Genomic DNA, 26,744 nt, shown 5'->3' with positions numbered 1-26,744 from the left:
GGAGACCTGTGGCGCCTTCAAAACTAACAAATTTATTTGGGCATAAGCTTTCGTGGGCTGGAACCCACTTCGTCAGATGCATACACGAAAGCTTATGCTCAAATAAATGCGTTAGTCTTTAAGGTGCCACAGGACTCCTTGTTTTTTCAATGTGCAGTGGCAATCAAATAAGCTAACAGAATGTTGGGAATCATAAGGAAAGGGATTGAGAATAAGACAGAAAATGTCATATTGCCTCTCTATAAATCCATGGGATGCCCACATCTTGAATACTGCGTGCAGATGTAGTCATCCCATCTGAAAAAGGATATATTGGAATTGGAAAAGGTACAGAAAAGGGCAACAAACATGATTAGGGGTATGGAATGTCTGCTACATGAGGAGAGATTAATAAGACTGGAACTTTTCAGGGTGGAAAAGAGACTACTAAGGGGGATATGATGAAAGTCTACAAAATCAAGACTAAGGCTATGTTTTTTTCACAGAGGTCGCGGAAGTCACGGAACCTGTGACTTCCAGCAAACTCCCTGACTCCAGCCCGTGGTGGCCGGAAGCTGTGGGGTCCCCCTGCCACCTGTAGCAGCCAGGAGCAGTGAGGGGGCTCTGTGGGCTGTGGGGGGACCAACCGCTCCTAGTTGCAATGGGTGGCAGGGGGACCCCGGACCTCTGAGTGGCCTGCAGTTGCCTAGCCCCTACAGGTGGTGTGTGGGTCATGCAGCTGAGCACCCTGTTTTGCCATGGATATTTTTAGTAAAAGTCCTGGACAGGTCACGGGCAACAAAGAAAAGATCACAGAAGCCCGTGACCTATCTGTGACTTTTACTAAAAATATCCATGACAAAATCATAGTCTTCATCATGGCTGGTATGGAGAAAGTGAATATTGAAGTGTTATTTACCCCTTCCGTCACACAAGAACTAGGTGTCCCCCAAGGAAATTAATAGGTAGCAGGTCTAAAACATATAAAAGGAAGTATTCTGCACACAGTCAACCAGTGGAACTCCTTGCCAGAGGATGCTGTGAAGGTCAAGACTATAACATGATTCAAAAAAGAACTAGCTAAATTCTTGGGGGACAGGTCCATCAGTGGCTATTAGCCAGGATGGGCGGGGATGGTGTCCCTAACCTCTGTTTGCCAGAAGCTGGGAATGGGCGATGGGATGGATCACTTGATGATTACCTATTCTTCTCATTCCCTCTGGGTCACCTGGCACTGGCCGCTGTCGGTAGACAGGATACTGGGCTAGATGGACTTTGGTCTGACCCAGTCTGGTCGTTCTTATGTTCTGAATAAATTATAGTAAATTGTGTGCACAGCCAGCGTCCTGGCTCCCACCTTTAGCTTGGACACATCCCGCTGCTCATCTTGCCTTCCCCAGTTTCAACTCCTGCATCTCCCATCCCCCAGTCCTCCTGCCCCACGTGCTCCCATAACACCCCCTTCCATTTCCCCACACCACACTCCAGCTCTGCCCCTCCTCCTGGGCCCCCTTTCCTTCTTCACACTCCCCTGTACCTCCAATACACTCTCCTCATATACTCCCCTACTCCTCACACATGCTCCAGCCCCTCTGTACCTCCCCACCCCTTCCCCTCCTCACTTCCTCCTCCAGCCCTGCCTCCCTTTCTCCCTTTACCCCACCATCTCTTGTTCCCCGGTCAGGCCGTTCTGTGAGCCCTTCCCCAGGTCTCCCTCCTACAGGAGCGCTCCTGAGGGCTGGCACCGCCTCTTGTGTATTGCCAGGGGCTCCCTGGCAGGGTCTGGTTGGGTCAGACTCTCCCCTCCCCCAATTCCCCCCCCCAGGCCTGCACTCCAGGCGTGTATTGGACACAGTAGTGTCGGAGCCCGGCCCGGGGCTGCCCTGGTACAGCCGTGTTGTGTACGTGGACGATCAGGTCATCTATGTCTACACCAGCGGGATGCAGAGGGCGGAGCCTCGCACAGCGTGGATGGCACAGAACGAGGGTCCGGAGTTCTGGGACGAGAGGATCTGGTGGGCACAGCGCCACCAGAAATGGTTCAAAGCAAGTCTGAACACCCTGGGTCAGCTCTACAACCAGAGCGAGGGTGAGTGCAGGAAACGACCCCACCTAGGAACACAGAGACGTGGGGGGGGGGGGCGCAGTTGATGTAAACAGGCTGAATGGACACAGGGATGCGTGTTGGGGATGGGAGGAAGGGACAGCCCTCGGGGCATTTTCTCGCTGGAGTCAGTGTGAATGTGGGGGACAAAGGGACATGGGGCGGGGGAGGGGCTGCAGGATGGAGGGTTCATGCAAAAGCTATTTTTTGACACCCTCCAAAGTGGGACTCTCATACTGTCCCCTCCCCAAACACCCCAGATTTGTGCTACCAGTCCCACTTGCAGCTGCCTCTGCTGCCCTTCGGGGGATCCCCTGTCCCTCATGTGTGGCCATTTCCCAGGCAGAGTGGCGGATGTGCAAATGCCAGAAGTTCCCATCAGACCCAGCTAGTCTGACCTCCTGGTCACCCAGGCCAGAGAATTGCACCCAGCGATTCCTGCATGGAGGGGTTTGTTCCTCCCGCCTACGACAGTGACGCTGTCAGACCCTAGAGCTAGAGCAGGGCTCTGAGACGTCTTGTCTCATTTCCCAGACACCGAGTGATGGGGAATCCCAGTATCGACAGCCCCAAAAGTGTTGAGACATCACGAGTCAGGCCCCCAAAATCCTGAGTTTGGCTTAAATGTCGTGAGTATTTTGGGAATAATATTGGAGCTTACTTTTATTTGCCCTCTGGTTTGAGCCTTTAGGGGACACATTTCCGGGGTTTTCCCTGCTCCTAGAAGGACTAGAAGTTACTGCTTTAAGAAAAGAGAGCTGAGATGCTCCTCTAATCCCATGAGTCCAGGAACTGGGGATTTAATAAAACCACCCGCTATCATGAGACACACAGTAAAGTCACAAAAGCAGGCAGTGCTGCATTCACCCAGCCCTGGGGAGAAGCTGTTCACCGATGAACCTCCTTCATTGTTCGCTTTGTCTTATTTCCCAGGTGAGTTTGTTTAAGGTCAGATTCCTCTTCACTCCGCAGAGTGAGGGACTGACATCGACTTGAGCTGGAGAGTTAGTGACAGAATCAGCCCCTGCAACGTGCAGAGACTCCCAGGCTTCCTGACTCCTGGCAGCACAAACCCCTGCCCGTGTCCCAGAGTTGGAGCCCCCAGGGTCAGGCAGGTTCCCCTGCACACTATCGATAGATGTGTAAAGAGCCGTTCTTCCTGCTCAGTCCCTGATGTGTGGGGCTATAGCCACCTGGCCAGGCCCCTGGATTGTGCTGTTAAACTTAGCACGGGATGATCCATAAGCGTTCAGTGCCTGGCGCTGCTGAACTGTTCCTGGCAGGCGAGGGTCTCTGATGTAATTCCTCTGCCCTTCCTGACAGGGGACTGGCGAGTAAAGGTCCCTGATTCCCCTGTGTCAGTGGTACTGGCCTGTGACATTGGTGCTCACCCAGGAGTGTCCCCAATCCCTCCTGGTTCGCAGCAATGAGAACTGATTCCTGTCCTGGACATCTGGGTTCTCGGTAGCCCTGTCCCAGAACTAAGCGACAGGGCGGAGGGTTGCCAAGTGTCTGCCCCCCTAGCACGCCCCCTCTGTAGCTAGTTTAGCCCTCTCCTGACTAGTCTCGCCCATTGGTCCCCTGCTGCTGAGCCTGTCCAGCCTGACCTGCTCACCCGGACACTGGCCTCCCCAGTGCTGAGAGAGGGGCTCCGCTCACCCATCCCTAAACCTGTGCTGGGGAGCTGCTGTTCTGTCCCCACTGCCATCTCCCCAATTACTGTCCCAACTGCCCCCTCCTGCCCTCCTCCCGCCATTTACCCCCTCCTTGCAGTCCTGGGGCTGCCAGCTCGCCGGAGACTGTCCTGAGTCCTGCATCTTGGCCAACAACGGTGTTCCCCACTCTAGCTGCGTCTGTCCCCAACACGCACATGGGGGAATTTGTGGTCTAGTCCCTCTGAGACCCCATTGGTGCCCACATTCTGCTAATCCCTGTGGAGTCAGCATGTTCACTACCACCATTGCTGGCAGTACAACAGTTGGTGCCAGCAGTGCAGGCAAACAGAAGGGAGCATGATGCCCCGAGCTCCCGTTTGGTACCAGGCCCCTTGCTCTCTGCTTATGTCGAAGGCCCCATCTCGGCCCCGATCCCTAGATCCTCAGCACCATCCCTTGGAGCCAACGGGTACCACTCCCCCCTCATCCCCACAAGATGACTCATCATCCAAGTTGGAGTTTGAATCTTGCACCCAGCCAAGGGACTGGTACCAGTACCCCACCAGTCAGCCCTATGCAACGGTGGATCCCAGGGTTGGTGTTCCTCCGAGAGCCTGGCTCAGTAGGCAATGGCCCATGCAGATGCAATGGCCTTTTTGGAACCCCTGGGGTTTTTGTCTGCTGCCTGGCCCCCTGTCTAGGCACTCCTACTCAGTGGTGTCTGAGAGAAGGATTCCTCTGTCACACCAAACAGCAGCTGATCCAGACTACGACACAGAGGCAGGTACTGACACTCAGAACCTGGAGCTACGGGATCCGGTTGGTGCAGAAGGAGAGGAGGAAGGTCCCATGCAGGTGCAGACTGCCTCCTCCTCCTCGCCAGAAGAGGCAGGGATGGGTGTTTCCCCTCCCCAGGACACTTCAAGGCTCACCAGAAGTTATTGAAGAAGGTGGCCTTGAACTTAGGGGGAGGTGGTTAAAAAGTCTTCCAACAGCCCGGTCAACATCTGGGCTGCAATGGCCCCACTGAAGGTAGCTCTGCTTCTGTGAGGCTATCATGGGTCCAATTAAAACTCTGTGGCAGACCCCTTCCTCACTGCCCGCCATGTCAAAGAAGGCAGATAGGAAGTACTATATCTCCACCAAAGGGTAGGAGTACGTATGGTCCCATCCTCCTCCTGGATCCTTGGTGGCCTCGGAAGCCAATGAGAGGGAAAGGCCAGTGTTGTAAGGCCCAAGTCAAAAGACTCAAAAAAGCAAGACCATTTTTGTAGGAAAATGTATTCTGCCAATGGACTACAGCTCCAGCCAACGGGCGCTGCTGGGCAGATACGACTTTCACTCCATGTTGAAATGTAAAGACTCGTTTCCCCAAGAGTTCAGACAGGAGATTGTTGCTCTGGTGGAAGGGAAGGCGATGTCCAGGGCTTCCCTACAAGCCACCCTTGACACAGCGGATGCGACAGCTGGGGCTATCTTGTCAGCAGTGCCCATGCAAAGGGGCTCCTCGCTTCAGTCCTCTGGCCTACAGACCTTCCGTTTGAAAGGACTTCGCTCTTCTCAGAGCAGATGGATGGCAAACTTCACAGCCTGAAGGCCTCCAGAGCCACCCTCAAGTCCTTGAATCTTCCTGCCCCGATGCCTTCGAGGAAACATTTCAAGCTCTAACAGCCTGCCTGCTTCCCAGGCCCGCCGCCTTGTCAGGGCCTGTTCAAAAAGCAGAACAGAAGTTATAGGCGCAGACAGCCCCCCCATCTGCCTCAGCCTCGCTGCCTGGTCCTCCCAGATAACGAATTCCCATACCAGATCCTGCCCCCTTTTGTTTTTTGGACCATCTCTCCTGCTTCAGCTCAGCAGGTCCCTTATGACCACAGACCATTGGGTGCTTAGTACGGTGGAGGAGGGTTATACATTTCAGTTCGTTTCCATGCCTCCCTCCTACCCTCCAACCCTGTTCCTCTTCAGGAACCCTTCTCGTGAGCAAGTATTAGCCCAGGAGGTTCAAGGTCTTCTCTGGGTAGGAGCCATGGAGGAGGTGCCCCGGAACTTAAGAGGGACAGGGTTTCACTCTTGTTATTCCTGTGATGGATTCAGTCACAGAGATCCCCTTGGGACTGTCACTGATATGCTGAAATCATCTCTGAGGCAGTTTTCCCTGCCAGCTTGGGAATTCCAGGACCCTGTCTTGTTGAGCCAGACATGCTAGCCTGTTTACACAGACCCACGCTCCCAAAAGCTGCAGGCTTTAGCTGAAAACTGCTCAGAAGATTACCTGTCTCCAGTGCCCAGACACCCAGTTCCCAATGGGATCCAAACCCCAGATAAATCTGTTTTACTCTGTATAATGCTTATACAGGGTAAATTTATAAATTGTCCGTCTTCTATAACACTGATGGAGAGATATGCACAGCTTTTCGCTCCCCCAGGTATTAATCACCTACTCTGGGTTTATTAATTAACAAAAATGATTTTATTAAGTATAAAAAGTAGGATTTAAGTGATTTCAAATAATGACAGAACAAAGTACAAGGAGCAGGTGGCCACTAAAAACAGCTGGAGTGTAATATGTAACTTGTTTGTATCAATGTATACTAGGAGTCCAGCCAAGGGGACAGTGTCCTGGTGTGCTGAGCTGGTACCATTGTTGTGGTGCAAGCCTACATGTGTTAGTGCACCAGTAACCATGCAGCCAGGGCACTATTACTGTGCTTTGTCAACAACAGACATGGCCGAGCACCTTCACCACTGAACTGAGCCTGTGGCCTTTCATAGAATCATAGAATATCAGGGTTGGAAGGGACCTCAGGAGGCCATCTAGTCCAACCCCCGGCTCAAAGCAGGGCCAATCCCCAACTAAATCATCCCTGCCTGGGCTTCATCAAGCCAGGCCTTAAAATCCTCTAAGGAGGGAGATTCCACCCCGCTTTATGAGTACAGCGAGCTCTGCTGAAGGACCATGCAGCGCTGTCTGCTAGTGCAGCTCGCATCGGAGCTCCAAGAACAGCAAGCCTGGCAGCAGGGACAAAGCTGCAGCATCAGCAACAACGTTCCACAGCACTGACAACATCTGGGGCAGCTTCCCACAATCCCTGACCTGCCCTACTCCCCCAGGCCCTAGACCTCGATTCCTGCTCCCAATCCCAGGATGCTGGTGACATACTCCATGTGCCCCAGCTGGTGAGGGGGTCACAGATCCTGCCGGGGGGAAGCACAGCAGCCTCTCCACTCTACTGCCTGCAATGGGGACCCCACTGAGACAAGGCTGTGATGGAGGGAGGGGTTGGTGCCTCAGCCTTAGAGCCATGACACCACTGCAGTAAGGTGTCGGTCTGTGTGCTGACCCTCAACACACCTACCAGAGAGGACTCTCGACACTTGTGCATGCTCCACTGACTCATATACACAAAAAAAGAATTACAGTATGCAAATCAACTGGAAAGAGACGGTGATGATTGGTTCAAATACCTCCAATGTTACAGCACTTACATCTATTGACATGGCCCTGATTAGAATCACAATAATGAGATACAACAGTTGTTAGTAACTAAGTGTAATTACAAGCTAATTTCTTTAAATTGTAGCCTATGAATGAGTTTTCAGGGAGATTTAGCTCTATATGAGGTTGAAGAGTCACTCTTAGTCTGCTATCAGGATTATTCAAGCCAAAAGCAGTGAAAAGAGGACTAATACACACACACACACACACTAGAAAATTCAATTTTCCTCTGAAGAATAATTTTTAGCTAATTTGGCAGCTAAATAAATGAATGTAACTGTGAAAGGGAGGGATTTATTCAGTGCAAGTAAAACTATTTCCCCATGTTATTTCTCCCCGCCACCCCACCCCCCACTGTTCCTCTGATGTTCTTGTTAACTGCTGGAAATGGCCTACCTTGCTTGTCACCATGAAAGGTTTTCCTCCTCCCCCCCCGCCCCGCTGCTGGTGATGGCTCATCTTAAGTCATCAGTCTCTTTACAGTGTGTATGATAAAACCCATTGTTTCATTTTCTCTCTGTGTGTATATAAATCTCCCCACTGTATTTTCCACTGAATGCATCCGATGAAGTGAGCTGTAGCTCATGAAAGCTTATGCTCAAATAAAGTTGTTAGTCTCTAAGGTGCCACAAGTACTCCTTTTCTTTTTACGAATACAGACTAACATGGCTGCTACTCTGAAACCAGTGCAAATCTTAAATCAGCCGTAGCTATGGAGTTATAAACCACAGCCTGGCAAATGAATATACTTGCAAATGAATCCTAACCTGGGACAACTTTATCTGAGGCTGTCAGGACCCCGAGCTGTCCTAAATCCTGTATGTTTTGCCTGATTGCTGCATCTAAACGTTCACCCTCCTTCCTCCAATTCCAGGTGCCCTCATAAATTCTATTTCTTGGGATCTCTCTTTACATTTTATGCCAATTGGTTTAACAGCTTTAGCTCAGTTTAAGTGGTTTGTGCTGTTTGAGCCCTTTGACTGATGAGGATCAGTCGCCTTAGGGATGTCAATTGTGTACAGAGCCAATGTAGGGAATTGTCTCCTATTTTTAATCTCTCCCCCACCCATCGGATGCTGGTTTGGCTGCACAAATGCCTCCAGGTAAATGTTGGCCTCTCCTTGTGAATCTGAGCAAACTCCTGGATGGGACTGTTAGACTAACTGACCGCCCCACAATAGTTTGAAGGGTCACATGATATATTGGCTTGTGCTCCCCTGAGGCAGGCATAGCATGCTTTGTTCTTGTAAGCACAGGGGTTTCAGCATCTTTGTTGACACAAGTTGCAGCCTCCTTCTGTTCCTCACACACTTGTCTTCCTTTCTCAGCATGTGACAGGAATGGTCTGCTTTTTAACCCCATTATTCTGGCCTGGAGCATTTTCTTTCCCTGCTGCCACCCCACTCCTAGGTCCCCAAAACAACAATCCCCTTGACAAGATTCCAACACCTGCCTCTCATTTACAAAACTCTCTCCCGCCCCCAATCCTGCCAGGTGACTACCCTGGAATATTGGGTGATTTGAACTAGCAAACAGGGGACCACAAACAGGGGAGCTTGAGAGGTGGAGAAGGAGATTCCCCCGCTCAACAAACAAGTTCGAGTACTGATACTGGGGTGAGTGAGACTGGTTAGCTGTTTGGGGTTTGGCTGTTCATTTCTCTCTCTCTCTCTTTCAGGTTACTTTAAAGTTACAGGATCAGTTGGAATTGTGTGTTTGGGGACTGAGCCTTCGTTCCCTGAATCATCTTTGATCAGCCACAATCAGCCTTGTGATTAACGAGGGGGTAGGGCTGACCTAAGAGAGAAGGGCTTACAAAACAGAGACTGAGCAACCAAGGGGAGCTAGTGATCAGGGCACTGCAAACAGGGCAGTTTAAGAGGGAGTTTGTGGGAGAGAGATGTGATATAATCATTATGGTTAGGAAAGACTGCATTGCCAGTGCCAGCACTGCTCTTGTCTCCTCCACTTTCCAGACAGAGAACCTGACCATGGATGCTTCTAGCCAGATCCTGATGTGGATTTGCAGAGACTGTGGCCTGCATTTTCCACTCTCAGAAAGGTGCGAAAGGTGCCTACTGGTGGAATCTTTCAGGAAGCGGGTGGGAGAGCTACAGGAGGAGGTGGCTAAGCTAAGGAGCATGTGTGCGCAAGAGGAATTCATTCCACCAGGGGAGGAGGATATGGCTTGGTCACAGGGAGAACTCCGGCTGTTGGTTACTTCTGGTGACACCCAGCACTCCACACCTGCTTCTGTCCCAACCCACTGACCATAGGGATGAGGAATGGTAGGAGGGAGAACAGCAAAATAAAGACAATGGATTTCAAGAAGGCAGACTTTAGCAAACTCAGGGAGTTGTAGGTAAGATCCCATGGGAAGCAAGTCTAAGGGAAAAGACAGTTTAAGAGAGTTGGCAAATTTTCAAAGTGACATTATTAAGGGCACAAGTGCAAATTATCTCACAAAGTAGGAAAGATCAGAAGTATGGCAAGAGATTACCCTGGCTTAACCAGGAGATCTTCAATGATCTGAAACTCAAAAAAGAGTCCTACAAAAAGTGGAAATTAGATCAAATTACAGAGGCTGAATATAAACATTCAACACATGCATGCAGGGATAAAATTAGAAAGATCAAGGCACAAAACAAGATTAAACTCATTAGAGATATAAAGGGTAACGAAAACATTCTATAAATACATTAGAAGCAAAAGGAAGACCAAGGACAGGGTAGGCCCATTTCTCAAGGAGGCAGAAAGACAACAACATAAAATGTGGAAATGGCAGAGGTGCTAAATGACTTTTTTGTTTCAGTTTTCACCAAAAAGATTAGTAGTGATTGGACATCTAACATAGTGAATGCCAGTGACAATGAGGTAGTATCTGAGGCTAAAATAGGGAAAGAACAAGTTAGAAATTTCTAAAACAAATCAGATGTGTTCAAGTCACCAGGGCCTGATGAAATGCATCCTAGAATACTCAAGGAGCTGACTGAGGAGATATCTTTGCCATTAGTAATTATCTTTGAAAAGTCATGGAAGACAGGAGAAATTCCGGAAGACTGGAAAAGGGCAATTAGAGTGCCAGTCTATAAAAAGGGAAATAAAGAAAACCTGGGGAATTACAGACCAATCACCTTAACTTGTGGACCCGGAAAGATAACGGAGCAAATAATTAAGCAATCAGTTTGAAAACATCTAGAAGGTAATAAGGGGATAAGTAACAGTCAGCATGGATTTGTCAAGAACAAATCATGTCAAACTAACCTGATAGCTTTCTTTGACAGGATAACAAGCCTTGTGGCTAGGGAGGAAGCAGTAGACATGGTATATCTTGACTTTAGTAAAGCTTTTGATACTGTCTTGCATAACCTTCTCATAAACAAACTAGGGAAATCCAACCTAGATGGTGCTACATAAGGTAGGTGCATAACTGATTGGATAACTGTTCCCAAAGATTGGTTATTAATGGTTCATAGTGAAGCTGGAAGGGCATATTGAGTGGGGTCCGGCAGGGACTTGTCCTGGGCTCAGTTCTGTTCAATATCTTCATCAATTATTTTGATTATGCTAAACTCTACTCTTATAAAGTTTGCAGACGATACCAAACTGGGAGGGGTTGCAAGTGCTTTTGAGGATAGGACAAAAATTCAAAATAATCTGGACAAATTGGAGAAATGGTCTGAGGTAAATAGGATGAAATTCAATAAGGACAAATGCAAAGTACTCCACTTAGGAAGGAAGAATCAATTCCAGACATACAAAATAGGAAATGATTGCCTAGGAATGAGTACTGTGCAAAGGGATCAGGGGGTTCTAGTGGATCACATGCTAAATATGAGTCAACAGTGTAACACTGTTGCCAAAAAAGCAAACATCCTTCTGGGATATATTAGCCGGAGTGGTGAAAACAAGACACGATAAGTAATTCTTCTGCTCTAGTCCGTGCTGATTAAGCCTCAACTGGAGTATTGGGTCCAGTTCTGGGCCCCACATTTCAGGAAAGATGTGGACAAATTGGAGAAAATCCAGAGAAGAGCAACAAAAATGATAACGATCTAGAAAACATGAGCTATGAGAAAAGATTGAAAAATTGGGTTTGTTTAGTCTGGAGAAGAGAAGACTGAGGGGGGAATATGATAACAGTTTTGAAGTGCATAAAAGATTGTTACAAGAAGGATGGTGAAAAATTGTTCTCCTTAACCGCTGAGGACAGGACAAGAAGCAATAGACTTAAGTTACAGCAAGGGTGGTTTAGGTTGAACGTTAGGAAAATGTCCTAACTGTCAGGGTCGTTAAGCACTGGAATGAATTGCCCAGGGAGGCTCTGGAATCCCTGTCATTGAAGGTTTTAAGAACATGTTAGACAAATACCTGTTGGGGATGGTCTAATTATTATGTAGTCCTGCCATGAGTGCAGGGAACTGGACTAGATGACCTCTTGATGTCCCTTCCAGTCCTACACTTCAACGATTCATTAGGCCTCAGATATTGTCTGCTTATGGCAGGGGAAATCTGCACAAACCTAAAATACAAGAAACTAACCTCCTCTCTCCAGCTTTCCAAAAACATATCATTCTATAATCTTTAAGGACAATATTCTGGATTGATCAGGGTTTGGAGCAGTTTATTGCCTTTTGGCAGCAGACAGTGCAGTATGACAGGTAGCTGTCGTCAACGTAGTCCTGGGTGCTCTTTTAACCGGGCACCTAGACAAACATGGGAGTGACTCAGCCAGGTCATTTCCCTGGTTTCGTCTCATGGCGATTGAGTCCTACCGGCAGTGCACTGTATTTTAATTTGCAGCCAGCAGAAGACAATGGCCAGTAGTCATACTGCACTGTCTTCTGCCGAGCACCCAGGAGGTGACGATGGCTAGTGGTCGTACTGCACAGTCTGCCGCCAGCATGATGTATAAAGGTAGATGAAGTGGCTCAAAACAAGAAATAGACCAGATTTGTTTTGTATTCATTTTCTCCTCCCTCCCTCTGTGAAATCAACGGCCTGCTAAACCCAGTTTTGAGTTCTTTCCTTGAGGTTTTGAGTTCTATCCTTGAGGAGGCCATTCAGTTTCTCACAAAGCCACCCCCTTTGTTGATTTTAATTCCCTGTAAGCCAACCCTGTACGCCATGTCATCAGTCACCCCTCCCTCCGTCAGGGCAACAGCAGACAATCGTTTCACGCCTTTTTTCTGTGCAGACGCCATACCATGGCAAGCATGGAACCCGCTCAGATCACTTTGGCAATTAGGAGCATATTAAACACCACACGCATTATCCAGCAGTATATGCAGCACCAGAACCTGGCAAAGCGAAACCGGGCGAGTAGGCGACATCAGCACGGTGACGAGAGTGATGAGTACATGGACACAGACTTCTCTCAAAGCACGGGCCCTGCCAATGTGGGTATCATGGTGCTAATGGGGCAGGCTCATGCAGTGGAACACCGATTCTGGGCTCGGGAAAAAAGCACAGACTGGTGGGACCGCATAGTGTTGCAGGTCTGGGACGATTCCCAGTCGCTGCGAAACTTTCGCAGGCATAAGGGCACTTTCATGGAGCTTTGTGGCTTGCTTTCCCCTGCCCTGAGGTGCAAGAATACCAAGATGAGAGCAGCCCTCACAGTTGAGAAATGAGTGGCAATAGTCCTGTGGAAGCTTGCAACGCCAGACAGCTACCGGTCAGTCGGGAATCAATTTGGAGTGGGCAAAGCTACTGTGGGGGCTGCTGTGATGCAAGTAGCCAACGCAATCAAAGATCTGCTGATATCAAGGGTAGTGACCCTGGGAAATGTGCAGGTCATAGTGGATGGCTTTGCTGCAATGGGATTCCTTAACTGTGGTGGGGCCATAGACGGAACCCATATCCCTATTTTGGCACCGGAGCACCAAGCCAACGAGTACATAAATCGCAAAGGGTACTTTTCAATAGTGCTGTAAGCACTGGAGGATCACAAGGGACGTTTCACCAACATCAACGTGGGATGGCCGGGAAAGGTACATGATGCTCACATCTTCAGGAACTCTGGTCTGTTTCAAAAGCTGCAGGAAGGGACTTTCTTCCGAGACCAGAAAATAACTGTTGGGGATGTTGAAATGCCTATAGTTATCCTTGGGGACCCAGCCTACCCCTTAATGCCATGGCTCATGAAGCCATACATAGGCAGCCTGGAGAGTAGTCAGGAGCTGTTCAACTACAGGCTGAGCAAGTGCAGAATGGTGATAGAATGTGCATTTGGATGTTTAAAAGCGCGCTGGCGCAGTTTACTGACTCGGTTAGATCTCAGCAAAACCAATATTCCCACTGTTATTACTGCTTGCAGTGGGCTCCACAATATCTGTGAGAGTAAGAGGGAGACGTTTATGGCGGGGTGGGAGGTTGAGGCAAATCGCCTGGCTGCTGGTTACGCACAGCCAGACACCAGGGCAGTTTGAAGAGCACAGGAGGGTGCGGTGCGCATCAGAGAAGCTTTGAAAACCAGTTTCATGACTGTCCAGGCTATGGTGTGAAAGTTCTGTTTGTTTCTCCTTGATGAAACCCCCCGCCCCTTGGTTCACTCTACTTCCCTGTAAGCTAACCACCCTCCCTACCTCCCTTCGATCACCGCTTGCAGAGCAATAAAGTCATTGTTGCTTCACATTCATGCATTGTTTATTAATTCATCACACAAATAGGGGGATAATTACCAAGGTAGCCCAGGAGAGGTGGTGGAGGAGGGAAGGACAAGGCCGCACAGCACTTTAAAAGTTTAAAACTTATTGAATGCCAGCCTTCTGTTACTTGGGCAATGCTCTGGGGTGGAGTGGCTGGGTGGCCAGAGGCCCCCCCCATCGCATTCTTGGGCATCTGAGTGAGGAGGCTATGGAACTTGGGGAGGAGGGCGGTTGGTTACACAGGGGCAGTAGTGGCGGTCTGTGCTCCTGCTGCCTTTCCTGCAGCTCAACCATATCCTGGAGCATATTAGTTTGATCCTCCAGCAGCCTCAGCATTGAATCCTGCCTCCTCTCATCACGCTGCCGCCACCTTTCAGCTTCAGCCCTCTCTTCAGCCCGCCACTTACTCTCTTCAGCCCCCCACCTCTCCTCCCAGTCATTTTGTGCTTTCCTGCACTCTGACATTGTCTGCCTCGACGTATTCGTCTGTGCTCTGTCAGTGAGAGAGGACAGCATGAGCTCAGAGAACATTTCATCGTGAGTGCATTTTTTTCACCTTCTAATCTTTGCTAGCCTCTAGGAAGGAGAAGATCCTGTGATCCTTGAAACACATGCAGCTGGTGGAGGAAAAAAAGGGATAGTGGTATTTAAAAAGACAAATTTTTATAGAACAATGGGTACACTATCTTTCACGGTAAACCTTGCTCTTAACATTACATACATAGCACATGTGCTTTCGTTACAAAGTCGCATTTTGCCGCCGCTGCCCCCCCCACATGGCTAGCAGCGGGGAACATTTCTGTTCAGCCATAGGCAAACAGCCCAGCAGGAATGGGCACCTCTGAATGTCCCTTTAAGAAAAGCACCCTATTTCAACCAGGTGACCATGAATTATATCACTCTCTTGAGGATAACATAGAGAGATAAAGAACAGATGTTGTTTGAATGCAAGCAAACACACACTGAAATGCTTTGTTCTACAATGATTCCCGAGTACGTGCTACTGGCCTGGAGTGGTAAAGTGTCCTACCATGGTGGTTGGAATAAGGCTGCCCTCCCCAGAAACCTTTTTGCAAAGGCTTTGGGAGTACATTCAGGAGAGCCACAAATGCCAGGGCAAATTAATCATTAAACATGCTGACTTTTAAACCTTTTATAGTATTTTAAAAGGTACACTCACCAGAAGTCCCTTCTCCGCCTGGTGGGTCCGGGAGGCAGCCTTGGGTGGGTTCGGGGGGTACTGGCTCCAGGTCCAGGGTGAGAAACAGTTCCTGGCTGTCGGGAAAACCGGTTTCTCCGCTTGTTTGCTGTGAGCTATCTACAACCTCCTCATCATCGTCTTCCTTGTCCCCAAAACCTGCTTCCGTGTTGCCTCCATCTCCATTGAAGGAGTCAAACAACACGGCTGGGGTAGTGGTGGCTGACCCCCCTAAAATGGCATGCAGCTCATCATAGAATCGGCATGTTTGGGGCTCTGACCCGGAGTGGCCATTCACCTCTCTGGTTTTCTGGTAGGCTTGCCTCAGCTCCTTAAGTTTCACATGGCACTGCTTCCAGTCCCTGTTATGGCCTCTGTCCTTCATGCCCTGGGAGATTTTGAAAAATGTTTTGGCATTTCGAAAACTGGAACATAGTTCTGATAGCATGGATTCCTCTCCCCATACAGCTATCAGATCCCGTACCTCCCGTTCGGTCCATGCTGGAGCTCTTTTGCGATTCTGGGATTCCATTATGGTCACCTCTGCTGATGAGCTCTGCATGGTCACCTGCAGCTTGCCACACTGGCCAAACAGGAAATTGAAATGAAAAAGTTCGAGGGCCCTTTCTGTCTACCTGGTCAGTGCATCTGAGTTGAGAATGTTGTTCAGAGCAGTCACAATGGAGCACTCTGGGATAGTTTCTGGAGGCCAATACCATCTAATTGCATCCACAGTACCCCAAATTCGACCCAGCAAAACCGATTTCAGTGCTAATCCCCTTGTTGGGGGTGGAGTAAGGAAATCGATTTTAAGAGCCCTTTAAGTAGAAAAAAAGGCCTTCGTCATGTGGATGGGTGCAGGGTTACATTGATTTAACGCTGCTAAATTCGACCTCAACGTCTAGTGTAGACCAGGGCTATGTGAACAAGTGGCTGACAGCTGCCTACTGAATAGACAAGGGCTGTCTCATATATAGACCTTTCTGCCTAGCTCAGATGTTATCAGTAAGCTTGAGGGCCTGCTGAGAGGGTCTTCCCAGAATGATGGGGAAGTTGGTGCTGTCTGATCACCTGCCTCTGGAGAGTCTGCTCAGAACTTTCTCTATTCAGAAATGTTGCTTTTCATTAGGATGCCCTGAGTGGGAGGTGCAGACAGCTTGGTGGGTGTTCACTGCTGGGACTCATCAGGAAGAAGGATCCTGAACTCCAATCCCCCAGGAGAAAAAGTCAGGAGTGTGAACATGCTCCTTGGCAGGGACAGGGTAATAGCACTTCCCCACCATGAATGGAGACCTACAGGGAGAGCTGGGCTGGCTCAGTTACACAGACACTGCAACCAGAGGGTCAGGCCCTAATGAATCTCGGATTCATTAGGATAAGCTGAATACAATGATATAGTATCACATTTTTCAGTCCCCGTTCTTTACCTTCACATTCCCATAACACTCCCATAACGCAGTCTGCAGGGCCACATTTCCTCCAGAAGAGGCACTCTTCTTCCTTCTTACTCCAGATTCCACTTATGGGTTCAGAGAAATTAAATCTTCAAATCTAAATACAACATTTACACTCATCACTCGCTGCCTTCTTCTCACAGATCCCAAAAATCACCAGAGGGGGAAGGAGAGGGCCTTTGAACTCCTGGCCCTGTGAAAATATGAGGACATAGGAGTGAGAAGGGCGGCAACTCCAAGTAAGACAGGCCATTTCTAGCATGTCTCTTATTTCCTTTCATTTCTGTTCATTCTCCATCTTCCCCAGTGGATTGAAACTAGTCTAGAAAAAAGCTAAATACCCCCAGGTCTAATGGTGAACAGTGTGGGAGGGGATCTAGTGTCTGGGTCTCTGCAAAACTGTCCACGGCTCTTCATGTAGTGATTCGTGAGGGGTAGGGAGCTTTCCCCAGAGTTCCCCAGCATATTGCAGAGCAATTCACAAACCCACCTGCTCCTGAGGGACGTCACAGCCACCTGGATGGGAAACAGAAAGAAACACAACTTTTAGGTTCCATTTGATAACAGTGTTCTATTTGGCAAACTGCAGATTGTATCACCCTCTGAACTGCAGACATTATTCCCTGGTTTCATCCCTCCTCCCCTCCCACAGCAAGAATGTCTGATCAGACATGAACAGGAAGATGCTTGGAGAAGCTGGATGTTCCATTTACCACAGTCATGTAGAGCTGTCATCTCATAATTTCCCATTTACACAGATATTTGAGTGTGGACCTGGTGAAGGTCATGTTCCATTTGTTGCATGTCTCAGGAATGATTCTGCAGACACACAGATCATCCCACACCAAACACTGTGTTGAAGGGTAGTTAAAGTTGAGAGTAACCAAAGGGTAAAATTCAAAGGTATTTAGGCAAAGAAATGTGCAGATAGGTGCCTAGTGGAATTTGCAAAAACTTCTTAGCAGGTTAAGTTCCTAATTCCTATCAATCTGAGAGTTGAGCATCTAATTTAGGATGTTTTCAAAATTCCACTAAAGTCCCAATCCACAAAGGTACCTATGCACCTAGCCTCCAGATTTAGTTGCCCATATCCCATTTTTAGGTCCACTTTGATGCACAAAACTCCTGCTCAGCCTGTTGAAGCAAAGGGCTCTGCTGCCTCCCAGCTGAGTGCCCTAGATACTCAGCCATAGAGTGTTTCTCACAATTTCTCTGGCACAATTAGTATTTAATTATTCAATGATTTAATTAAACCAGAACATCTTCAATAGGAGGCTTGAGAGGAGCCCAACTCAGAACATCCTCTAATTAAGTGGTTAGGACCCTTAGCTGAGAGAGGGCAGATTCCTATCCAAATCCCTTTTCCTCAGCAGACAGGGGAAGGGTGGAATTGAACCAAGGGCCCACATCCTAGATGAGTACCCTGACCACAAGGATAAAGGGACGGCTTCCTACCCCAGTTATTTTGTGTGTAGCTAGAAGGCCTCTGAGCACACCAACCAGAAAGGGGCCCATATGCAATTTAGGCAGAAAAGTCCCCATCTTCCCCTAGTTCGTGATTGGCTAGCAGAGACAGGCACAGGCCAGACTTAAGCTCCTACCTCTGTGAGAGGAGCAGAGCACACAGCCCTCTTCATAGAATCATAGAATAAAAGAGTTGGAGGGGAACTCAGGAGGCCATCTAGTACAACCCCCTGCTCAAAGCAGGACCAATCCCCAACTAAATCATCCCAGCCAGGGCTTTGTCAAGCCTGACCTTAAAAACTTCTAAGGAAGGAGATTCCACCACCTCCCTAGGTAACCCATTCCAGTGTTTCACCACCCTCTTAGTGAAAAAGTTGTCCCTAATATCCAACCGAGAACTCCCCCACTGCAACTTGAGATCATTACTCCTTGTTCTGTCATCTGCTACTACTGAGAACAGTCTAGATCCATCCTCTTTGGAACCCGCTTTCAGGTAATTGAAAGCAGCTATCAAATCCCCCCTCATTCTTCTCTTCTGCAGACTAAACACTCTATCTCTTTTCTTTTTTAATAAATTTTAGTTTAGTTAATAAGAATTGGCTATAAGCATGTATTTCGGGTAAGATCTGAGCTATATGTTGACCTGGGCATTCTGGTCCTTTCGGATCAGAAGAACCTTTTCTTTTATAGGATGGAATAAGACTGTCAGGAATCATCATCATACTTTGACATGGGTACTTGGAGGGAGGTCTGAGGCTGGGCACTTGAAGGGAACTGCATTGTTTGGATGTCCGAGTACCCAGGGAGGTGAGACAGAAGCTGTTCTGGGCTGGCTGGGTAAATCTAGATATTGGAATATCCACCAGCATTTGGGGTTTGCCCGCCCTGTTCTGTTTGCACTTCACCCTAATTTTGCCTCCTGACTGTTTATCCATTTTTTCAGATCATTTATCAGTTGACCACTACCCGTTGAGTCTGACGATCTAGCCAGCTTAAATAGTGGTGCCCCCCCAGGGGTCTGTTCTGGGCCCAGTCCTCTTCAACATATTCATAAATGATCAGGAAAAAGGGGTAAACAGTGAGGTGGCAAAATTTGCAGATGATACAAAATTACTAAAGATAGTTAAGACCCAGGCAGACTTCAATAAGCTAAAAAAGGATCTCTCAAAACTGGGTGACTGGGCAACAAAATGGCGATGAAATGTAATGTTGATAAATGCAAAGTAATGCACATTGGAAAGCATAATCCCAACTATACATATAAAATGATGGGGTCTAAATTAGCTGTTACCACTCAAGAAAGAGATCTTGGAGTCATTGTGGATAGTTCTCTGAAAACATCCACTCGATGTGCAGTGACAACAAAAAAAGTAACAGAATTCTGGGAATCATTAAGAAAGGGATAGATAATAGGACAGAAAATATCATATTGCTTCTATATAAATCCATGGTTTGCCCATACCTCGAATACTGTGTGCCCATGTGATCGCCCCATTTCAAAAAGGATGTATTGGAATTGCAAAAGGTTCAGAAAAGGGCAAGAAAAATTATTAGGGATATGGAACAGCTTCGGTATGAGGAGAGATTAATAAGACTGGGACTTTTCAGATTGGACAAGAGACGGCTAAGGGGAGATATGATTGAGGTCTATAAAATCATGAATGGTGTAGAGAAAGTAGATAAGGAGCTGTTGTTTCCTACTTCTCATAACTCAAGAACTAGGGGGCACCAAATGAAATTAATAGGCAGCAAGTTTAAAACAAACAAAAGGAAGTATTTCTTCACACGACGCACAGTCAACTGTGGACGTCCTTGCCAGAAATGGTTGTGAAGGCCAAGACTATAACAAGGTTAAAAGAAGAACTAGATAAGTTCATGGACGATAGGTCCATCAATGGCTATTAGCCAGGATGGGCAGGGATGGTGTCCCTAACGTCTGTTTGCCAGAAGCTGGCAATGAGCAACAGGGGATGGACCACTTGGTGATTACCTGTGCTGCTCATTCCCTCTGGGGCCTCCCTGCACTGGCCACTGTCGGAAGACAGGATACTGGGCTAGATGGACCTTTGGTGTGACCCAGTATGGCCGTTCTTTTGTTATGTTCAGCTTTCTATCCACCTTATAGTCCCTTCTTCCAATCCATACTTCTTTAACTTGCTGGCAAGAATACTGTGGGACAATTTTCCCTCTAATTTTTTCCATCAATGTGCTGATTGAATTTTGTTTTGTGCAGCACCAAATTATCAAGGTAATGTGTGGATATGCACAACCAGTAAAAAAAAACAACCCAGATATAATATGTATATTCATATTCATATTCAGTTCATAGGTATGGAAGAAGAAAAAGAAAGAATATTAAAACAAGGGATAATTAACAATGTGCACGTCTTAAGATGTTTATTTAATATGAAATAAAATAAAAATAAAATTAACACTGCCCTTGCATCTGATGAAATGAGTTATAGCCCACAAAAGCTTATGCCCAAATAAATTTGTTAGTCTTTAATGTGTAACAGGTCTCCTCGTTGTTGATTCAGACTAACATAACTATCCCTCTGAAAACTGTCCTTGGAGTACATGTATTTTATCATCCATTCTAACAACTCAAGCTAGTGATCACACCAAAATGTGGAATACTGAAAACATCTATATAAATAAAACAAAGTCATGGCCATTAAGTGAAAGCATAAAAAATATGCACCAGAGGCCCAATTTAATAACCTCCTCCTACCATAGAGTTGGACCACTAAATATTCAGGGAAAGCTGCTCTCATAAAATGAAGCATCAGCCAAAACACTAGCATGCTACAGACTTTTGCAATACACTAAACTATCCCTCTTGCATGCATATTATCTGCACACATCGCTCAGCTTTAAGTTGCTTTAAGTTGCTAAACAAATCTCTGAGTCAACTAGAAACAGTCATGTTCTCATTGCAAATATTAATAAAATATTTTCTGATATTGGAAAGGAGAGTAAAAGGCATTCACTCAGACTTATACAATTTCCTTGGGATGTCAACTCATAATTTAATACTTGACACATACAGAACAGTAAAAATAAGTAACAAAGCAACACAAACCACAAACAAGTGATGTAGAAACAGGCAAAATTTTCCTGGCTTCACACTGTGTGTGTCACCAACTCAAAAACTTAGGCTATGTCTACAGTATGCTGGATTACAAGATACGATAGCAGTAGGTTGAACTGGGAACTACGCTCCCAGTGCTGGTAGCTACGCCCCTCCTGGGGGTGGCTTTTTCAGAGTGCAGGGAGAGCTCTCTCCCAGCACTGTTGCCATGACTACACAGCAACGTTTGCCGCAGCAGCACTTTAACGTTGTTAGTGTAGTCAAAGCCTTAGTTATCTTCCCAAGGGACAGTCCCCCAGGAGTGACCTGGGGTGGTGGCACCAGGAGCAGATCCTGGTCTCTTTCAGTTCCTCCAGCGCTTCCCTCCCTTCCTCTGTGTGACACAAATGTTGGGTTATTTACATAGCACTGCTCCAGTCTGAAGCATTCTTTCACCCTGCTGCCATCCCTCCCACTTGCTAAATGACAACAACCCCACTGACAAGTTTCTGGCACCTGACTCTCTGTTACAAAGCCCCACTCCATGCAAATTCCCCCACCTGACAGCCAGTTATCCTTTCAAATACTGGGCGCTTCTACAGGCCTGATATGTTGACTGTTGAGGGCAGGGGAAATCTGCACAAGGCTTTAAAAGAAGAAAAAGAAAAAGCACTTATCAGAAGTGAATAGAAACAAGATAGTAGCTTTATCCCTTAATGAAAAGAGCCCAGTGTGGGCACAGGGAGAGCGGACTAGCTCAGTTACACAGACAATAGCAGACAGACAAAAGGCCTTACTGAGTCCATGCCCTAAATTCAATACAAAGAGATCTTCTCACAGAGGCAGGGTCCCCTTTCTTTACCTTCACGCTGTCGTAGTTCAGTCTGTGCTGCCACATTCCTTCCAAGAGAGGTGCTATTCTTCCATCTTTCTCCACATACCACTGGTGCCTTCAGAAATGTCAGATCTTCAAACCTAAACACAATATTTACTGTCATCCCTGTGACACTGAGCGCCCCATATTCACATGCTGCACACTATTATAAAAAATGTGCCTGGTGAGGTATTATTTGAAAACTAATAAATCACTGACCACTGATACTGTTGCAGGATGTATGTATGCAGCAAGAATTAAGTGTCATCGATATATTCTGGAATTATAATTAAAGTATGTTTAAACCAGGTATGTCGGGGGGTGTGGGGTGTTGGAAAACAGATCTGTCCTAAACAAAGGAATGTGGGTTTACCTCAATTTACAGATAAGCAGTGAACAGGACCATCAAGACAGCTGGGGAAGGAAATGTCAGGAAGCAGAATTATTTTCTTTTCAGCAAACAAAGTGGGGAAAGAAAGAGCATGGAGCTTGCTTCACCACCAGACTGCATGTCACCTTCCTCACAGCAGGAATAAACTTTACTTTGAGGGGCAACTCTCACAAAAATACATTGCAAAGAGTTACTGGTCTATAAAGACAGTGGGGGCTGAACCTCCAGTGATAAGCAATTGAATCGGGAATGAGCACTGGAATGGGTTACCTAAGGAGGTGGTGGAATCTCCCTCCTTAGAGGTTTTTAAGGCCCAACTTGACAAAGCCCTGGCTGGGATAATTTAGTTGGCGTTGGTCCTGCTTTGAGCAGGAAGTTGGACTAGATGACCTCCCCATACTGATCTGGATTTCAACGACACTGAACACCATCACAATCACTCACCCGCTTCTTCATCCAGGGACCCAACTATTAATTACTATACCAGTGATTAAATGGGGACATAACGGTAGGAAGGGGAGACAACTCCAAGTGACACAGAGAATTTCAACACGTCTCCTATTCCCTTTCCCTTCATTCTTTACTTTTCCCAGTGAATTGAAATGACTCTGAGAAAAATCAAAATACCACAAATCTATAAGGAACTGGGTAGGATGGGATTTAGTGTCTGGAACTCTCCTACATATCATTTACTTTTCACTTTGTGGTATGTGAGGAGTAGGGAGTTTTCCCAGAGCTTCCCAGCACATTGCAATAGAATTCACAAACCCACCTTTCCCTGCGCTTTACTGCCACTTAGAAGAGAAAGAAACAAAAGAAAAATCAGATTCCATTCTTGAAGATATTTATATTCTTGGGGAGTGTTTTACAATAAAAACAGAAATCACCTTCTGAGTTCTTGTCCTCTCTAACAAGTCATCCTTTATGATGTGTCTTGGAAATCATTCTAATTACAGAAACAATATGCTATATAGTAAATGGATTAAAAACTGGCAGTGATAGGTCTCAAAATGTATTAGTTAATGGGAAATTGTCACTGAATGAGGTGTTTCTAATAGAGTGACACAGGGATCTGTCCTTGAACCAATACTATTCTGTGTCTTTATCAATGATCTGGAATAAAATTTAAAATTATTCATGGTAATGTTTCCAGATGACACAAAAGCTGATGGAGATGTAAATAATGATGTGGCCAAGACAGTTGTACAGACTAATATAGATCGCATGATATAAGGTGAGGTCATTGGAACAACATTTGTTTTAATACAGCTAATTGTAAGATCAAGAAACAAAGAATGTAGGTCACATTTACAGAAATGAGGGACTGTATCCTAGAAAACAGCGACTCTGAAAAGGACTTGGGGGTGTGATGAAAACTAACTGAACGTGAGCTCCTAGTGTAATGCTGTAGCTAAGAGGGATAGTGTGAGCCCTAGATGCATGAGTGGGGGAATATGAAGTAGGAGCAGGGAGGTGGTTTTACCTGCATATATGACATTGGTGAAATTATCATGAGGTACTGGGTCCTGTTCTGTCAGCTGTGGAGAAGTGCTTCTGTAATGGGAGGAACCAAGTCCTCCTCATTTCTATGCTGATGTGTGTATAGATTTGGAAGGATTAAATTTTTATCAGTAAATGTAATTAAACATCAATTTCACTGTACACACACAAAGCGATGAAAACATATTTACATTGATAATTAAAATTTACAGATAAGTAAAGTAAGAAAAATGCTGTTTGAGAACTTTTTAGAGTTTGATTTAAGGACATTTATTTTATATGGTTTGATGTATTCATTTTCTGACCCCTGTGTTGCCATCACCCCCATAATTTCATGCAGTTGTGAAAATTTAACAGATAATTGGAAAAAAAAATGCTTAAAACAAAAGCGTTGGAGTTATCCACCATAATTATTTTTTTAAAAAATGGAATTCTGCCAAACCTACTTTGGTAAATTGTAATGGTTTATTCTTGCCATGAGCATTTGTAGCAATTTGGTGGTCTATATTGCAATAACATCTTCTTCTATAATACATGTGTGCTCTGGCCCCAATATGCTCAGTATTATCTGGAGTTTTATGACATTATTAATTATTATTAGTAGTAGTAATAGTAGTAGTAGTATTTAGGACATTGCTCAAAGAGGACAGAGTTAAGGTTGTAGGGCAGGACTCTTTATTTCCAGGGTGTAGAGGTTTAAGGGTGGAGGCAGCAGACATTCTGGAATGGTCAAGGCATCACTGGGCAACTTAACTCTGTGTAACAAACCTTTTGGCTTGTTTTTCTGAAGCAGTGGTGATAGTGATATGGGCATCATTGGGGGATGGACCCAGGTGGTTCCTGAGTACACCTCTCCACCACTTAGCTACAAGCTTCCACTACCCTCTTGCCACTCTATGCCCTGGTAAGCTAGGAGGGGCCATGGGTCGGTGGTGGGAGTGTGAGGTGTGCCTGTACCAGCTGGATGCAGGAAGGGGCAGGACAATGGAGATTGAGTGCCTACCCCAAATCTCAGCCTAGTGTATGGGGAAGGGGCTCTGCACCTCCGTCTGCAGCTTGGAGTACTCAGAGAGGTGAGAACGGCTCCATTTCATCTCACTAGGTGTTCACATTCCTCTTTCCCCATCTAAGTGCTTGGGTGCCTGTCCATGACATGCACTTAGTATGCCTGTTCCCAGCTCCTCATCTTGGTTTCAGCATCACACACCTGGTGTACACAATGAGTATGTTTGTTCCCAGCTCTCAGCACAGACCTGAACTGTCATGCCTAGCGCTGGCCTGCAACAGTTCAGCAAGCCTATCCCAGCAGAGCCCTGATTCCTCCTTGCTGGTGCTCGTGCCCTGGCCTTTCTGGTAACACTTTCAGTTTGACAGCTGGTACCTCCCATAGCATTCCCACTCTACCCCATCATCTCGACTTGATATCCTCTACACAACACTGCTGACCAACCAAGGCAGGGCTTGAGAAGATGGCTGAATGGTGCCTTTATGAAGCACTGAAATTCCTCAAAAGTGAAAACACTCACCATTCCCATTTCCCAAGGAGCCCCCCCCCAGAGTTCTGAAGGAGATTAAGTATGAAGTGGCTGAGGCTGAGCTGCTAACAAAACTATGTAATCTGCCATTAAACACAGTCACTGCTCCAGAGGGTTGGAGGTTATCAGATGTTGTGCCTATATTCAGAAAACTTTCTAAGAGTGATCTGGGGTATTAGAGACCATTAAGGCCTACATCTGAAATAATAATTAAAAGGAAAAAAATAAAATACCCAGAAGACCGCGATGTGATAGGTTCTAACCTGCACAGATTCTGCAGAGGAAAATTGTGTCTCACTAACCCCTTAGAATTGTGTCAGTGTGCCAGTAAACAGACAATAAAGGAGAATGGGTTCACATATTTTACTTAACCTTCTAAAAGGCCTTTGACAAGGTCCCACACAAGTGGCCATTAAAAAAGCTAAGTGGAATGGGGTGAAAGGCAGGCTATTGTCATGGATCAAAAACTGGCTATGATAGAAAACAAAGAGGATTAAAGAGTCAGTTTTCATCTTGGCCAAAGGTTCCATGTGAGGTCCCATATTATTGAATATAAATAACGTCAATGGGATGAGCTGTGAAATAGCAACATTTGCAAATGGACACATAGTTCTTTAGGTTATTCAAGATCAGAGGGGGCTGTGAGGAAGCTCAGAGAGATCTAAACAAGCCTGGGAAATGGGCAACATGATGGCAAATGAAATCTAAGCTCCACAAATGCAAAGTAATACACATTGGAGGAAAAAAATTAAACTACTTGTACATCCTATGGGGTTCTAAATTAACTGTATTCACTCTAGCAAGGGACCTGGGTGTGCATCACTGTAGACAGATCGAGGAAAACCTCTGCTCAATTTGCAGCTGCAGTCAAACCAGCTAACAAGATGCCAGGATGCATAAGGAACAGGATGGAGAATAATATGGAAAATGTTACAAAGCATTTATTTAAATTAATGGTGCAGCCTCATCTGAATATTCAGTACAGGACTGGTCACCTCCCATCTCAACAAGGATAAGGAACTAGAGGGAGTTCAGACAAAAGTGACGAGAATGACCAAGGGTCTCAAAAAAATTCATAAAAAGAGAAAAGATTGGGATTGTCACCTTAAAAAGGAGATAAACAAAAGGAAATATGATAAAATATATAAACTGATGAATAGCCTAGAGAAGGGAGATTGGGAGCTTCTGTTTCCTCTGTCTCACAGCACAAAAACAAGGTGATGTTCAGTGAAATTCAAAACTGACAAAAGCTTGCTGTCCACTGGTACCTGGCTGGATGAAATGGCAAGAGATAAATTACAGCTCTACCAATGAATCAAGCATCCAGACAGGCACTGATGATTGGCACCTGGAAGCCAACTGACTCTCCCACAG

The 26,744-nt window shown here is 46.4% G+C and overlaps 1 protein-coding gene and 1 long non-coding RNA gene across 2 annotated transcripts in view; one reads left to right on the top strand and one right to left on the bottom strand.

Annotated features, from left to right (window-relative positions):
- LOC119854956 (class I histocompatibility antigen, F10 alpha chain-like) overlaps positions 1-26,744 on the bottom strand; it is a 404,018-nt gene that overhangs the window by 273,152 nt on the left and 104,122 nt on the right. The window lies entirely within an intron of this gene.
- On the top strand, positions 574-4,840 carry LOC119854955. The gene is made up of 3 exons (XR_006281150.1): positions 574-592; positions 1,805-2,068; positions 2,775-4,840. It is a non-coding gene; the product is annotated as an uncharacterized LOC119854955 (long non-coding RNA).

Source organism: Dermochelys coriacea, chromosome 4 (assembly GCF_009764565.3).
Source record: "Dermochelys coriacea isolate rDerCor1 chromosome 4, rDerCor1.pri.v4, whole genome shotgun sequence".
In the NCBI taxonomy this organism is placed as follows: Eukaryota; Metazoa; Chordata; order Testudines; family Dermochelyidae; genus Dermochelys; species Dermochelys coriacea.
This window is presented reverse-complemented; position numbering and strand designations above follow the sequence as displayed.